Source organism: Gossypium hirsutum, chromosome A08 (assembly GCF_007990345.1).
Source record: "Gossypium hirsutum isolate 1008001.06 chromosome A08, Gossypium_hirsutum_v2.1, whole genome shotgun sequence".
Lineage (NCBI taxonomy): Eukaryota > Viridiplantae > Streptophyta > Magnoliopsida > Malvales > Malvaceae > Gossypium > Gossypium hirsutum.
The window spans coordinates 115,131,420-115,145,638 of record NC_053431.1 but is presented as its reverse complement, the minus strand read 5'-3'; the positions used below and the strand labels follow the sequence as shown (position 1 = coordinate 115,145,638).

General features: G+C 28.0%; 1 non-coding gene and 1 pseudogene across 1 annotated transcript; both read right to left on the bottom strand.

Annotated features, from left to right (window-relative positions):
• Positions 1–5,189: 5,189 nt before the first annotated feature.
• TRNAG-GCC (transfer RNA glycine (anticodon GCC)) lies at positions 5,190–5,259 on the bottom strand. The gene has a single exon. It is a non-coding gene; the product is annotated as a tRNA-Gly (tRNA).
• A 536-nt stretch (positions 5,260–5,795) lies between these two features.
• LOC107934070 (small heat shock protein, chloroplastic-like) lies at positions 5,796–7,268 on the bottom strand (annotated as a pseudogene).
• Positions 7,269–14,219: the final 6,951 nt, after the last annotated feature.

The following is a 14,219-nucleotide window of genomic DNA, read 5'->3' as shown; positions in this document are numbered from 1 at the left end:
AATTCGGTTAATCGGTCGGTTAACCGAATTTTTTCGGTCGGGGGTCGGTTAATTATTTTATAATTTTTCGGTTAACGGTTAATTCGGTTCGAAATCGGTCGGTTAACCGAAAAAATTAATAAATAAAATTATCCAACCCAACCCAAACTCAATTACCCAACCCAATAAAACTAAAACTAAAGTTTACCCAATTACCCAATCCAATAAAACTAAAACTAAAAGACAACCCAATTTACTAAAGTCTAAAACCCAATTTACTTTAATAATTTATAAATTTTTTAAATTTTAAAAATAAAAAATAAAAAAAATTCGGGTATTTTTCGGTAATTCGGTTAATTCGGGTAATTCGGGTAATTCGAGTAATTCGGGTAATTTTTAACCAAAAATAAAAAATACATAATTTTCGGTTAATTCGGTTAACCGACCTTATTAACCGAAAAAATTTCGGTTCGGTTAAATTTTTTTAAAAAAAATCGGTTCGGTTAACGGTTAAAATTTTTAGAAGATCGATTAATTCGGTTATAGTAATTTCGGGTCGGTTAACCGGTCGGTTAACTGAATGAACACCCCTAATTGAGAGCAGTCAGGGGTGGTAGGACAGTTTCAAGTTTCAACTGCAAAAAGCAAAGAGGAAGCCATTAAGACCTTCCATTTCTACGCTCTCCACTCCCATTGGTCTATCGCTTATTCGTCCAACCTCCGGTCTCGTATTGCTAAATCAAATGTTCATGAATTATAGAGTATTTTATGTTGGTACCTGATGAATGTTTAAAATCATTTACAAATGCCTCTTATTTCTTAAAATAAAGAATAAATTAATATATTTCACTATTTTTTTCTTTAAATTAATTGTATAATTAAGATTTATTCATAACATTTGATTTTATACATTGTCAAAAAATAAAATAGAATAAAAGTGTTGATTTATGGTTTTACATATTTTCGTCACTTTTTATATAATTAAGAATTTATTAAGACATTTGTGCATGTAAATTTTTGAATCTATCAAATACATCTATCATAATAATCTAAAATATTGTTTATATTAATATATATTTAGCTTTTGAAAACTTTTTATATCAAATAAATAGTTAGAATTTTTTTTTAATTTATATGAAACTTGACATGTATAATCTATATGAATAGGTTATAAAATATTAATATTAATTATATAAAAAATTACGAAAAAATATTAAATCACTTTAAAATTTTACAAGATATAGGTAGATCCCTCCCTAAAATAATATAATGATACATCATCAAAAATAAAGCCATTTAATTTTAAAATTTCTTAACTATGTATCATACAAGGGCATAACTAAGGAAGCGGATAAAGGCTACGGTCCCTCAAATTTTTGAGTTTTTTTTTTAAGTAAGGAACATCTATTTGAAAAAAAAAGTAAAAATTTTCTCTAGTTTCTCTCAATTTCGATATTTAGCAAATTGATCTATTATCAAAATATGGAGTAATTTAGTCACTATCAATTTCTAAAGTCACTAAGGATAATTAATTACAGCGTCCATGCTTCCCATCAATTTATACTACTTTTGATTGTTATAATATTAAATTTAGTCATCAACACTCGCACATTTTATTAATTGAGTCTTAATTCTAAAAATATCAAAAATTTTAACTATTAATATTTGTACATTCTATTAATGTTGTCATAATTTTAAAAAATTTATTTAAAAATAAAAATGTATAAAAATCTAAAAAATAAAAATATATAAGTTCAAATTTCAAATATATATAATTTTTAAAAAAATCAAAATTTTAAATATATATTCTTTTATTTTTTTTAAATGAGTACAAATATCTACACCCAACTTAAAAATTAGCAATAATTTTATTAAGTTTTTGGATCCCAAACAAATGAACAGATTGGAACAAATTGAATCGGAGAACATTTTTTCCCCAATATCATAGTCGAAAAAAAACGAAATAGCATGATTTTGAGATATTCACAATTTGTTATTTAAATTATATTCTTTTCCTATTTTGGTATTTAAATTTTTTTGTCACGTGGTATTTAAATTTTTTTTTTCCTAAATTGACACCTCCTTTAATCCAACCGTTAGTTAAACTGTTAAATCTATTTTAAAAGGTCTTAACTTACAAATTAATATCTAAATTATATAATTTTTTCTCAAATTGATACTTAAATTTTTTTTTGTCACAAGTTGATAGCATATAGAATTATACATAAAATCATATGATCTAAGTGAACAATTTAATACATTGGAATTAGAGGTGTGCATGGGCTGGGCTACCCGGCCCGGCCCGAAGGCCCGCCCGAAAAATGGGAGGGTTTGGGTAAAAATATAGGCCCGAAATATGGGTTTGGGCACAAAAATGAGGCCCGTTTAGAAAATGGACCGGGCTCGGGTAAAATTGTTTTGGCCCTGCCCCGGCCCGGCCTGGCCCGAATTATATAATAAATATATTTTTTTATTATTTTTAATTATATTTATATTTTAATTTTAATTTTAATATAATCAATTTTTATTATATATTTTCAATTTGTGTATTGTTTTAAGAATTGTTTTAATATATTTTTTATTTGTTTCTTGTTTTAATATTTGTTTTAAATGTATTTGATTATTTAATATATTTTAAAATTTTTTATTTAATAAAATAAGTTAAAAAAATTTAATATGGACCGGGCCGGGTCGGGCTCGGGTTTAACAATTTTATTTTGGGCCGGGCTTGGGCAAATTTTTAGGCCCATATTTCGGGTCGGGCCGGGCCCGGGCCTAGAAAATGGGCCTGAAATTTTTTGTGGGCCCGGCCCGGCCCATGCACACCTCTAATTGGAATTATATGATTTTTTTTCTTACTTATTATTGATACAAGTTTCAACAATTGAGGAAATAAGGAGAAGAGGGTGGCGGTGCAAAGAAGACCAATTCACCTAAATAGACGGAGAGTCAAAGAAAGACAAGAGGAGGTAGATTGTTATGAAGGCTAGGAAGGTTGATTGCAGGGCATGAGGGCGTGCAAGGTGAAGCTCATTTTATGATTCTTTTTTGAGGCGATACAAGTTATTATGCTTAATTGATCCTCAATGAACTCTAAAAAGAACATTCAAACTGAAAAGCGGGTGAGCAAATCATATTAAACAAGAAACCCGATGAAAAAAAGACATTTTCTCGGTAATCTCATGACAAGTAATAAGTTACAAAAACTAAGTAGTCAAAAACAAAGGGATAAATGAGAGATGAAAAACTATATTCAAACATTCATATGCTACTTTCTGAAAGTCTCACATGATTAGCCGGAATGGGTATTATACCTATGACTATGGATAAGTTGGGTAGATGTACAAGTAATAAAGCTTGTGGATAATTAGTGGGACCAAGAGTGCTAAAAAGTTACAACAGGTTGGCCTCAATTATTGGGATATTGTGTCTGATTTTGGTTGATTACCATTCATTTTCTACTATTTCTTTCAACTAATAGTTTTGATACTCCCATTCCCAGCTATATAGCAATCAATACCCTAACCCTAGACAAGTTCATTTCATTTCTGGAATTCCCAAATATTTTATTAGTTTTATTGCATGGTTATGAAAATTAAATACAACCTGATACCCTTTTATTTTGGCTACAAAACTGTCTTTTTTTATAAACTATTTTGTACGTAAACCAAAATATCTATATATTGCAGAAAAAAAGAAAATGACAACCACGACGTTCTGCTCAACTTCACTAACTAAATTATTCAAACAAGCTGCTTTCTTCAATTTTAAAAAAAATGTCAAAAGTTTCTGGGAAATCCCGTGTTATGCTATCCTTATTAAGTGAATTGATTTAATCCATGTACTATTAAATAAATCATATAAAGTCAAATCGGAATATAGTTAACATTTATTATTTTTCTGAAAAAAAGAAAATATTTGATTATTGTAAGTGTATAGATTTCATACACCATTAAATAATAAAATGACATATCATCACTAACATAAAACAAAAAAGAAATTGAAGGGTTTAAAAATAAATATTAATTGTAATTATTAAACATAAATAAATAAATAAATAATCAAATCTAAAACTTAAAATATAAATAAAATAATTATGACTAATATTTAATTATATTTAAATAAAGTTAATTGTATTTATTTTCAAGCCCTTAGATAGGTTTTTAATTTACACCAATGATGATGGTGCATGATACTTATGCACCAACAATGCATCAAATATTATCCCTTTAAAAAATATTATAATTTATTGTTTACTAGAATTAATATTTTTTTTAAAAGTTTATATGGTTTTGTAAATGAAATATTTTGTTTGAAATTAAAGTGCAGTTGAAAAAAATATTTTTCAAAATATTTTTCATGTGGTAAATATTAACTCTGTTCCAATTCAAATTGCTTTGATTCTTTTTAGTAGCAAATGAATTCAATTGATTTATTTAATAATAGAGAGACTAATTTGATATAATCCTCGTAATTCTCCAAAAGATTTCATTTATGTTATTGTGTAAATATAAATACAATATAATTTTTTATAAAAGTTATTCATATGTATGGTTATTGATTATGATTATAATTAATATATATTTGAATGAAATTAAATTATTATAATGCATGAATAAATTAAAAATTAAAATATACTTAAATCAAAATAAAATTGAAAAGGAATTCACATACTAGGAAACTTAAAAGCTGTTTCTTTAAATATGTATGTTTTTAATGAGTTATATTTAATTGATGTGATGATGAGTGAATTATTTATTATCAATCTTCGATTTCATAAATTAATAAACAAAATACATGTGTACACAAAAGAAGGATTTTGTTAATTTCCTCACTTGTTTATTTTTTTCGTCTTAGAATTTATACATTTTATAAATTAATAAGTTTAGCTTTAAATATTTATTAATTTATGTTGGCTCTAAAAATTGAAACAAAAAGTTGACTTAACTATATCAGTTCATCACCATGCTCCTTCTCAACTTATCCCACAAACCACGCCATTACTGTTTTTTAGATCTGGCATTAAGGAGCTAAGGCCATCAGACCATAACGTTGTGTGTAAGAAAAGAAAAAATGTTGGAAGAAGGTTCTGCCATCACAACATGCTAGACATCAGGTTAAAGATGTTGATCCATAAAATAGGGATGATTTCCTGTTTCACTTACAGACAGTGAAAAATTACGGTTACCTTGTAAAAGGCAAAATTTCAATGCACCAGCCGGGATCGAACCCGGGCCTGTACCGTGGCAGGGTACTATTCTACCACTAGACCACTGGTGCCCTCTTGTTGAGGGGGTGGTTTCGCATTTGATAAATATATACTATGTATTCACACTTTGTTCCCCGATTAAGTTACAGATGGGACATGTGGAAAACAGCCTGCATGATATATAATATGATTAGATAGTTGGCTTTATTAAGTGTTTGGAAATTCAGTATAGTATTGAAGCTATTGTTTATCAAAATAATGCCATCATTGTTTGTTTTGTCCGAGCTGAGCCTCACACCGTACTCGGTACTTATCGTTTCTTCTTCTTCTTTTTTTTTGTTTTTTGTTTTTTACTTCGATTTGGCTTTTGTATTTTGGTAACAAAAAGAACAAAAATGGAAAAAGTTAGATTGGTTTTAGTACTTTTGACTATCAAAATTATTGGCTTTAGAAATAAATAAATTTTTAACCTCTGGTAAAGACCATAGCTTAATCAGCGAATGTGGTTGAAAATGGAGTGAGACCTCTATACAAGCATGTATTTGCCCACCAGGTTTAGCTCCATGTCTTCCCCTTTCGCCGGTCAGGGTTTCTCTTACAATCTCAATTACTGCAAAGAAAGTGTTTTATTATCTGATTTTCAGACAAATTTTCACCAATTGAATGCAAAGCTAATTGTCATACTTACTTCAATTCTCTATTTGAGAGTGCCTCAGTTATATCAAGTGTGGCAGAAATGAAGCTAACAAACTAAAGATGGAGAGAAACTACTTTTATCATACAAAACATAACCCTAGTTTATTTATTAAACTCGCATCTTAAAGACTCGAAGATTACATTACAATATGAGCTAACATTAACTCTCCATCACCCTAAAGCAGCAAAAACCCTAGTCCTTATTCACATCCATTTACCTTCACTAACAATAAACTTGTACACTACTCAACGGTGACTTGATACACATCCTTCCTCTCCTCCTCCTTCACTTTAGGCACAACCACTTTCAACACCCCATTTTTCATCTCAGCCTTTATCTCATCCACCTTATACATGGTGGGGGGTAGGTCAAGCCTGCTCGAGTACCGTATCCCTCCCCCCACTTCTTCTTCTTCTTCGTCCTCCCAATCTTTACCCCCTTCTCCTCGGATAATGAGTGTGTTCTGTTCCACCGAGATCTTAACATCCTCCTTGCTAAGCCCCGGCATTTCAATCCGGATATAAAGAGCATTGTTGTCCTCCCTCATGTCCCACCTTTCCTTGACGACAAGCTCGGAGTTGACAGCAATGGGTGGTCCGTGAATTGATCCATTAGGTTCAGGACTTGGCTCAGGCTTCTTGTTGGTGAAAATGGATCAAATACATCTGTACCACCAACAATATAGCTATAAGCATTTCCCCTGCTTCCGGAATAATGAGAGTTTTTAAACAAATTTGAATTTGAATGAAATTTGTATCAGCATCCACATTCAAAACTGTAATTATTTCATTGTTTTAGATAGTAATTACTTATTTGTTACATTCATTTCTTTTTTCAGATTGGATTATATCATCTACAGGAAAACATCCAAAGCTTCACTCTTTAAAACAAAATTCAACTTTAAAAGAAGAAAACAAATACCCATCTCGATCATAAAACCTAACTGAAAAAAAAAGAGCTTCAAGTGCTCAAATATGATATTTATAATGTCACAGAAAGAAACACGAAAGAAAGGGGAAAAGGAGGGGTTAGAAAACAAGTACCAGAGAAGAAACGGGGAGAATCACGACGGCGAGAGACAGAGCGATCAGATTGGCGCTGAACGTTGACGGAGCGATCCTCGTCGTTGAAGTTGGTGAGCTGAGCATTGGTATTGAAGGAGCGAGCCACGGTGGGAGTAGCCACTGAAACGGTACGTGCTGGTGAAAGATTGGCCAGCTTCGAAACCAGAGTCGATACAGGGACTCTTCTTAAAGCAGTCGAATATGCCATTGCTTCTAAAACAGTGAATGGTTCTTCTTTGTATTGGATTTTGGCAATGTTTTGTAATTGTGGATTTGGGTAGGGGGGGGGGTTTATAAAGGAGACTAAACATGGCAGCAATGTAGAAACGTGGATAACGGAAAAGGAGAGAAGGTGGCAAAACTGAGCGGTCGCAGAAACTTCCCGAATGTTGGAGAACTATCTCTTAATTTTTTTTTTTACATTTTTTTTTTGTTTTCCAAGGTATCTTTGTAGCAAGCTTAGGTTTATTTGGACGGGGGATTCACCACTATTTTTACAATAACTGTAAGTAAACGTACTACTCATTTAAACTCAACCTTAATAAGTATCCTATTAATTGAATTAAAGCTTAAAGAATTTACTTAACTGAAATCAACTTTAATTATTGGTTGGATTATTGGATTTCATTAATATGTATTCATTTTATATATTATGAATTATAAATTATAAATATATTTTAAATAAATAAAAATATTAAATTAAGTCATTTTTTTCGGTCCATAGATTTAAACATTTAAAAATCAATAACCAATTAAAATAATCAACAAAATGAAGCCATAACCTAAAGGTTAAATTCTATTATTAGTCCTTATACTTTATGAAATTTGTAGTTATAATCCTTGTACTTTAATTTGGTCAAATTTAGTTCTATACTTTCTAAATTTTAAATTTTCAATCATTACTAAAAGATAATTGTTAAATTTCAAATTTAGTCATTAATTTAATGCGAAGCAAATTGCAACTTGAGAAATAGTTAACAGTATGATAAAACTTGCATTATATGAATGACACATTTTTGAACTAAACTATACGGACCTTTGCTTGATGAATCATGAACTCTGTTAAAACAACCAATTAGTGAAGCTTTATAACAATTCGTTTTTTAACGGTGTCGAAAACAGTGGTTTCAAGGCCACCAGATCTGACAATCTGACAAGTAAGTTCATAAATTTTATTATTTAATATTTATGAGACAAGTGTGATTTTTAAAAAGGTTTTTGATTTGATAATTTATGTCATGTAAGTGATTTATTAAGTTCAAGTAGTTTTAGAAAATTAGGTATTAGGGCCTTATTTTTATAAACTAAGACATAAATATTTTTTATAAATATTTACGGAGTGTCATTAAGGTGGTATTAAAGTTTCGTTAAGAAATTTTAATGTTTCAATAGTTAATTAATTAAAAAGAACCAAATTAAAAAAATGCATTCCGGGGACTCCGTTCAGGTAAATCGGACTCATAAATATTTTTAATAAATATTTACGAAGCTAGTTGTGTAGTTAATTAGGTTTCGGTTAAGTGAATTTGCTTGAATTAAAAGTAATTAGGTATAAGGACTAAATTGCATATAGTGTGAAAGTTGAATTATAAATTAAAAAAATTAAAGGGACTAAAAAAGCAATTATATCATTGACATTAATTGAGGCTGCATAAGTAATATATTTGTGTATTTATTATATATAATATTATAATTGTTAATGTTTAAGTATATATATTATATTATAATAATAAAAGAAAAAAAAAGATAGAACGAAACAGAGAAGAAAAGAAAGAAAAGGAGAAAGAAGGAGAATTAGGGTCTCAAGGGTTAAAAGCTCAATTGGTTAGTCAATTTAGTCATTTTTCTTGTAATTCTTATGTTTTTAGAATTCCAGTTATAAATACTACCCGACCTACTTTAAAATTTTAGAAATTATTGAATTTTTAAGTGTTGTTAATGTTGAATTTTTAGTATTAAGGCCTAAATTGATAGATTTTCATGTTAGAAATGAAAAATGATTGAATTGTAGAATAAATTGTAAAATTCGAGTAATAAAGACTAAATTGTGAAAATTTTTAAATTTAGGGATTTAAGTGAAATTAGAGAGTTAAATATAGTTTAAGTGGATATTGAATAAAAATATAGAATTAATTGTGAAGAAATAAAATTAGTCTCGGTTTAGGGACTAAATTGGAATTTAGACGAATGTTGAGTAAAAAGTTGAAATGTTCAATATGAAATTTAAATTGTATTATTTTGATAAATTTTAATTGTTTTAATTCCGTAGCTAACGTCGTACCAGAACCCTCGACTAAAAATAGGAAAGATAAATTCGACAATAAATAGCTCGTAATTTCTAATTTGTATTTCTATAATCCGAACTTAGTTATTAATTGTTGTATTTTGATTTAATGTTTATGCTAAGTGTTGAGGTGAGTAATTGATATTTTGATAATTGATTGAGTGATTTGAATTGATAGATAAATATATGTATTGAATGGATTGATTTTTGAATTGAAATGATTATATGTGTAATTATGTGATTATATGAAAAATTGACATTGGATATTGATTATTATTGAATTGTGAAATTTAAACCCTATTAACTGTATCGGGCTGAGTCGGATATAGATAGCATGCCATATGATTGGAAGAGTTCATAGATTTATTCGACTTCGAGTCGATGAGACACTGGGTGTCAATTTATTACTTCAGATTAGTTCGATGAGGCACTGGGTGCCAATTTACTTCAGTTTAGCTAGTGAGACACTGGGTGTCAATTTATTACTTCGAATTATCCGATGAGGCACTGGGTGCCGATGTTTTGGTTGGATCTGTGTATACGTTCGAGTCCGAGTCGTGTTAATAAGGGTAAATGAATAATAAAGTTTATAATTGACATTGAAATGGCATGACATGAGAAATAAAAGTGAAATAGTGAATTGAAAATAGAATGTGAAATATGTTGCAAACATATGGAATGGATAATGCAATTGTATAATGAATTGTGAAATAAATTGTGAAAAGCTATTTATATAGCAAGTGATGAGAATTGAGTATTGTATAAAATGATGTATTTATGATTGGAGTATTGAATGGTTAATGCTATTGTATAAGAAAATGTGAATTTTAAATATTCAATTCTGCTTAATATTTAATTTTGCCTATTATATTTTTTGTTTTTAAATATTCGGATTATAGAAATACCATTGAGTTTTACTCAGCGTACGGTTTTGTTTCTCGTGCGCAGGTTAGGTACTTAACTTTTGATTGCTAATCCAGCATCCAACAACGATCCCGAACTCAAATGAGGTGATGTTTATCCTTTGTGTTGGCATGTACCTAGGGTATTTAAATAATAGTTATTTTGTGGTTTGATTGTAAGTGAGGTTATAACTTTAATTTTAGTTGGTTTTATACATAAATATGTGTTTGTTTTTGAAGCCATATTATGGCATGGTAAATTGAACTAAATCTAGATAGGTACATGTGAATTTAATTTTATGTTTAAGTGCTCATGAACTAGGCAAATTGATTTGGATTTGGTATGTTTATAATTTGGATTAAAAATGATGTTTTGATGATATAAAATGTTTGAAATTTCTGTCTATTTGATCTGTAAACTCCGATAATGCTCCATAACCCGGTTCTGGCGAGGGATACGGGTTGGGGTTGTTACAAGCTTGAACATGCAAGAAATAAATAAATCGAAGATCAAATGAATACTTTCAATTCAATTCAAGTTCTCTTATATAGAAGATCGAATCTTAATAAGAGTTTAACATTGAGAACATCTCTGCCATTATGAGGATAATTGAATATACACGATGAACTTTTTCTATGCATCTATTTAGTGGATAAGAGCATTTCATTTTGTTTGTATAAGAATTGTTTCATTGAGTATAAAAACATTGTAAGTAAGTCGAACTAAATCAATTAATTTACAACTAAGCTTTTAAGAGGAAAGTCTTAGAGGGAAAGTGATCTTGTTTAGAGTAAAGAGATGATGTTGCTACTTAATGAGTGAGGACTTAAATCACACCTTGTACTCATTGAGTATAATGGATTAACTCTCTAAATAAGGTCCCACAAACGTAAGAAATTTTCGAACTGTGTAAGCCAACTTTTGGTGTCCATCTCTATTTTACAAGTAGTAGTGACTTGATTTAGTTGCAACTTAACATATATTTGATGAGCAAAAATCAACAATCCTTCAATGAAGGGTATATAATTTGCAATTCTTTTTCTTGTTACATTATAGGTATAATTTAGGTGTATTCATACAATACATATATGACATCAAATTATCTTAATACTAAAATTTAATATCAATAAAAAATATATTTAAAAAACATTTCTAATATATTTAATATATGAAAATTTTGTGTTAGCAATTTTTTTTTTTATTTTTTACTTTTCATATAGATGAGAAATTACCTCTTTCATCAATTATCAAGCAAATCACTTTCAATTACTTGTGCGAAAGTAACTTAGAAGGGAAATATCCCAATGAAAGTAAATCAATTTTTGCATACCAAACGTTGGAATCACATTTCAACTAATTAAATTATTTGTGGAGTGATAACTTTCCATCATACCAAAAGCCCTTTTAAATGTATGTTTGGATATACTAAACCAATGCTAATAAAGTGTAATTATATTGCCTTGTAATTACAATGAATTCTAATTGGGATAAGTATCAATATTGTAGTTGAATTTTAATCAAATTTGTAATCTCATACATGAACTTTGATTTTGTGTTGAATATTACATACATAGACATATTGATCCACTATGAAAATAAATATATGCATTTATTTGTTTAAATGTACAATTGAATCAAAATCAAAGTTTTATGTATATATATATGAACGATAATATAAGTTTTATGTATATAATTACATCAAATAAAATTTTATATATTAAATTATATATTAAATTAGACATTAAAACAAAGTTCATATAAATTTAATATTTGCCTGTACTAATTTAATAAAATATTTGTCTCACACATTTTTTTAACAAACCTAAATACATTTTTTATAGTCATCATAATTAATTATTTGTATACTTCCAATATTTTCAACCTCTTAAAAATTAAAAAATGACATTAATTATTTCAATTACACTCGATTTAATACATTTAATTAATTATTATAAATATACAAATATATAGCTTTTATGATTACAATTTACAAATAATTATACTTAAATCTAATTATTAGATAATTTTTCAAACATATTTTAAGAAAATATATAAATAATTAATAAATTGAGAAAAAAATACTCATGAGATGATGTTAAAAAAATGTATGATCAGTTAATGATTACTTATAAAAATTAAAATTAAAATATTGTGAATAATGATAAAAGAAAACCCTATATGAGATGATGAGAAAAAAACAGGGAATGTTTATAAACTTTTTTTAAATTCTCTTCTACAACTTTAAACTTTTTTTAATTAATACTTATATATTTTACTAATATGTTAAATTTTTTTTTTAAAAATGGCTTATTTTCCTTTCTAGGGAATTTATAATACCAATCTAGTCATCATTTTAACTTTTAAATAGAATGTGGACTGAATTGGTCTGAGTATTATTGTCAATGTATGAGGATATGAGTTTGAGTATACTGAAGCATATTATCCTTTTATTCATAGGTTGGGGAGAGACTATAAATAATTCTAGATATTGCTTCATATGATTAAAACTTATAATAAGATTGTTTAAAAAAAACTTTTAAATAGAATAGAAAGATAATAATATAATTACGTTAAAAATATGAAATTAATAATTAATATGACAAAAAATTGTAAATAATTTCTTAAATAAAAACAACACTTAATACCAGTATTACATTAAAAGGAGTTGGGCCAGAATCTGGTGGCCTTCTCTTTTACCCACAAAACGATACTAGTCTTCACAAGTTTATTATATTATAATACCCAGCCTTAGTATTGGTATTTACATATTTTGCTCTATTATTTCAGATTTACTGATTTTTTTTAAATTTATGTTTGATTTTTAATTCCTTAATAAATTATATATTATATATACATAATATCCCAATATGTAAATATAAGTTTAACTATATTTTAATTTTAAATGTAATTAAAAATTTAATTTAAAATATCAAAATTTTATACCAATTGATAATCAATTAAAATAAGTTAAATCACAATGAAATATACACTGAAATTTTAACCCAACAAAACATAAAACTAGGTTTAAAACCGAAACAGTAGTATCTGATAATGCAAACGAATAATAATTCTATTACTCTAACTAGGGGTGAGTATTCGATCAAGTCGAGTCGAATCGAGTCAAAAAATTTCGAGTCAAGTTAATGAATCGTATTATTTATACTCAATGTTGCGTTTATATGAATCGATTATTTAACTAGTGGATGAAGTACAAGATTATTTAACTACATAAACAATATAATGATTTTACCTTTTAACTTAATGAGTAAACATTTATCAAAATGATGTAGTTTTGCCTTTTCTTATTTGAATTTTCTAATAACTCGAATTGTATAATTCATATTCGAGTTAAACCGAAAAACTTAATTTTTTATTCGAGTTGATCAAAATGACTTGATTAACTTAAATAACTCAAATTATTTAATTCAAAATTTAAATTTTTTATCAAAATTTTCAAACTAAATCAAATTTTACTCACTTCTAAATTCAACAGTGACTTGATCACTATTTATTAAGGAAAGAATTTTAACGGCCTTAGCAAGTGGTTCCACGGTTTGCACCTATGATAGAAGGAAACCCATGCAAGAAAAAAAATGTTCGAAGCCCAGTAGGAACCATGAAGGTGCATAGGCCCAACTACTATGTGATAGTGTATGCTGGCATTCCATTGAATTTGTGACAAAACGAGCCCATGATTATGAGCCAGTCTCAAAAAATATATAAAATGTGAATACCTAAATGTTTAGGTTAAAAGTTAGATTGGAAAACGACAATGCTGAAGAATACCCCAAAATGCAGTAAGATAGATAGTTTTGAAAGGTGAAAGATGAGAGCCATGCATAATATATTTAAGATATTGTAAGATATCCCAATTTAATGTAATCTTAACTAAGATCAGCTTAATTAAGATATTTAATGCAAAAGTTTTGAGTGATACCAAAGGGTATTAGTACATGTGAACTTTATTTTCTATTCACTTGTGTTAGCAACATTGGATAACCACAAGATCCGAGGATCATTCAATCTTTGAAATACAAAATTATGTTATTATTTAAAAGTCAAATGTTGAAATCCTTCATTACA